Raw genomic sequence first — 3,736 nt, 5'->3', positions numbered from 1 at the left:
GGCCTTCTTTGGGAGGGGTGTGGTCCCTGGTGTCCTCATACTTGCCGAGTCTTCTCTCCCCTATGAGAATGTAAACAAAGAATAATTAGCACACAGACGGCAGAAATAGGAATCTGAAACATTGCTTGGAAGTGTACAATTGTATTTTTTGGCCAAGTTCCAAGGTGAGAACATTATTGTGGACACTTTGTTAAGCTGGAATACTTCCCTGCAGAACGATGTTTCTTACGAACGAATGAAACCATGAACTTGAAAGTGGCCATTTTAAAATGCACAACATGAAATCAAAGCACATGGAGCAGTATGCAAGCAAGAATAATCATATGAAAACACGACAACTACTTACTTTTTTTAAGAACATGCTTGATCCTTAGGTACTGCTCATGCTCCCTCAGTTTCAGATCTGACCAGCATTTTCTCAGTTGATCCTTGGATCGGCGTACCCCAAAATTCTTATGAAGACTCTTCATAACTTTAGACATGATCTTGGCCTTCCTGATATTTGGGTTTGGGTTAGGTCCATACTTCCCATCATAGTCGGTCCTGTTCAATATGTCGACCATTTCCAACATCTCTACAAAATACATATTTGAGGCCTTAAATCTTCTCTTCCTGGATCGGGACGTTTCAGGCTCCGGGCTTTCCTCACCCTCCTCCTCCTTAGTGGAACTATTATTAGTGCGCATCTGCGTTCTCTCCGCCATGTGCTCTCCCCACTGCGCCGGAAGTGAAGGGGCGGGAATAGTCTAGAAAGAACGTCAGGGGCGGGCGTAGTTTCAGGCATGCGCACTGTATATAAAACGCAACACGCGTGTATCGTCCGTACGATCTGGAAAGAGAGTGAGGCGCGGACGCGACGAACGTGCAAACGAAGGTAACATTTTTAACTTGGTGCTTCACTAGACTAGATTGCTTCTATCTAGGCCGATGTTGGGACAAGATTAGGAGGGTTTTTAATGGCATTATTAGTATTTGAGGGTTTGACTTGTGTTGTGTCTTGCAGACAATATGGATCCATTCAAAAACCCAAATTTTATGGGGCTATTCCTCGAACTCTACAAGGGGATGCCCTGCCTGTGGCAGTTCCACAACGAGTTTTATGCCGACATAACAAAGAGGAACGTAGCGCTGGAGAAACTGCTTTCTTTGGTGCGGATCATGGTCCCCACGGCAGACATGGCCTATCTGAATAGGAAAATTGGGGCCATGAGGATTACATATCTCAGGGAGAGAAAGAAGCACCTGGAGTCCTTGAGAGCAGGAGATACAGATGCCGTTTATTACCCCAGGATGGTTCACTTTGACAGGCTTCATTTTCTGGTAGACCGAGGGGGTACCCAGGCCACCACTCAGGCCACCACTCTCCAGTCTTCCTTCAAGGCATCCTTCACCCCCAGCTGAGGCTTCCAACCTCCAACCTGGGCCTTCCAGGCAGCAACATGTGGTGGGGCCCAGCTTGAGACAGGTATTGCATTGTTGAACATATTTCTTGTGTTACATTTAATGATGTTAACTAGATGTTCTTATTGATCAGTAAGTTGTGATTTCTCAAAGTGGTTTACATCTCAATAGACAGTAGTGACCAAAAATGATTGGGACGGGAAAGAAAAATGCTGGTCTCAGAATGATAGTCTGTTCTATTTGGTAACATTCAATTAGCAAAAGCCAGGAGCACAAAATGGTGTGATTGATGAGCAAAAAACTAAAACTATGTCCCCTTTTCATACACAGGAAGACCTCAGTCGGGGGGAGGCTGTGGCAAGTGGCAGCCAGGAGGTCGACCAACGCCCTCCTTCTCCTCCTCCTGCCCCAACTACAGGAGACCAGCCACAGCCTCGAAGGATGCCTGGAGGGAAGTGCCTAAGGAAGACAAGTGAGTGATGGCTTGGGTTCAGTCTGGTCTGCCAGAAGATGCAGCCTCTTGAAGATCCACATCCTGGGGACATAGATGGCATCTGAATTTCCTGTTCTCTAGGACTTCGGGACCAGACTTCTCTCCCTGAGATATGTACTCCTCAGGCCACCAATTTTTTATATTCTAATTTGTTCATGTCTGCCCTGGGGGCCAAAGGCTGCACCAGAGTAACAAGTTTCTCCAGCGCTGTGTTCCTCTTTTTATTTTATTGCGACCAAAATAAAGGGTTTTTTTGTTTGATCAAATACTTGTGTATGTGTTTTCCTTCAAAAAGTACAATTTATTTGTGAGCAGGCAGGTACATTTAAAAGAAAAACTAAGTGAAATGAATAACAAGGGGTACCAACAATAAACAACCTGCTGTAGATTAAAAAAGAAAAACAAAATATCAAAAATACAATATTGTTGTGGTAAGTTTACACACAAAAAACACCCCAAAACAAGGAGAAATTAGCAAACTGTCTTTAAAGGAGATTTTTAGGAATTAAAAAAAGAAAACATCCAAAAAAGAATAAACAAAATCTAAAATTGTGTAGATGTGACGCAAAATAAAATTGTATTGCTGAAATGGTGAAAAAAGAGTAATGAAATACGTTCGGGAGAAGTGTGTGTGTGACTATGAGCATCAAAAGAAGTTCGTTCTTGCAGCATTGTAAAGAACAAGAGAATGCGCTTCATGAATGAATTTTTAACATTGCAGTGTGACGAATGTGCTATATCGCTTACGAGCAGTAGTTTTACCTGAACAAGCGTTTCCGTGTCGGAATTTGAATGTGAGCATGCGGGGCACCTTGTCCGTCGGAGTAGGCTACACATGATTGGAGTATGTCCGATAGGACCAGTTTGCCGGAAAATATTTCCAGCAAGTTGGAAAATTGGGTCTGACGGATATTCAGACGGAATCAGTCCGATGCATACCACACACAGTCGGATTATCCGACAAAACATTCCGTCGGAATCTCCGGCCGTGTGTACAAGGGCTTAGACGCACTTTTCCCCCCAGAAATATGGGGGAAAATGTGCCTGCATCTTATTTTGCGAATATACGATAAGCACCGCCCCCCGCCACCGTTGGCACCACCCCCATCTCGATCCGGGGCACTTTGCGGCCTCGACCTTAGGAAAGGTCGCAGCTTCGGCCTAGCTCCGGAGTGGCGGCCATCTTGGTGCACCCGTCTGCCGTTTACAATGTGATCGCTCTGTCAAATGACGGAGCAATCACTTGTAAACAAACTCCTCCTCCTCTCCCCCCTCTGTGTACAGATCTGTACAGTGGAGGGGAGAGATCGGATGGCAGCAGCGCTGTGGGCTGCATCTGTAGTGTCCACAGTGCTGCTCTGTGACAAGTGCAGTCACAGCCATCTCTCCATACTCTGCCAATACTCTGCAATACTCTGCCATACCCTGCCAATACTCTGCAATACTCTGCCAATACTCTGCCATACCCTGCCAATACTCTGCCATACCCTGCCAATACTCTGCCAATACTCTGCCAATACCCTGCAAATACTCTGCCAATACCCTGCCAATACTCTGCCAATACCCTGCCAATACTCTGCCATACCCTGCCAATGCTCTGCAATACCCTGCCAATGCTCTGCAATACCCTGCCAATACTCTGCAATACTCTGCCATACCATGCCAATAATCTGCAATATCCTGCCAGTACTCTGCCATACCCTGCCAGTACTCTGCCATACCCTGCCAGTACTCTGCCATACCCTGACAATACTCTGCCAATACTCTGCCATACCCTGCCAATAGTCTGCCATACCCTGCCAATACTCTGCCATACCCTGCCAATACCCTGCCAATACTCTG

Source organism: Lithobates pipiens, unplaced genomic scaffold, assembly GCF_037356315.1.
Source record: "Lithobates pipiens isolate NorthernLeopardFrog02 unplaced genomic scaffold, aLitPip1_a1.2 Scaffold_27, whole genome shotgun sequence".
Lineage (NCBI taxonomy): Eukaryota > Metazoa > Chordata > Amphibia > Anura > Ranidae > Lithobates > Lithobates pipiens.
The sequence above is the reverse complement of the archived record's forward strand: the minus strand, read 5'-3'. Positions refer to the sequence as shown.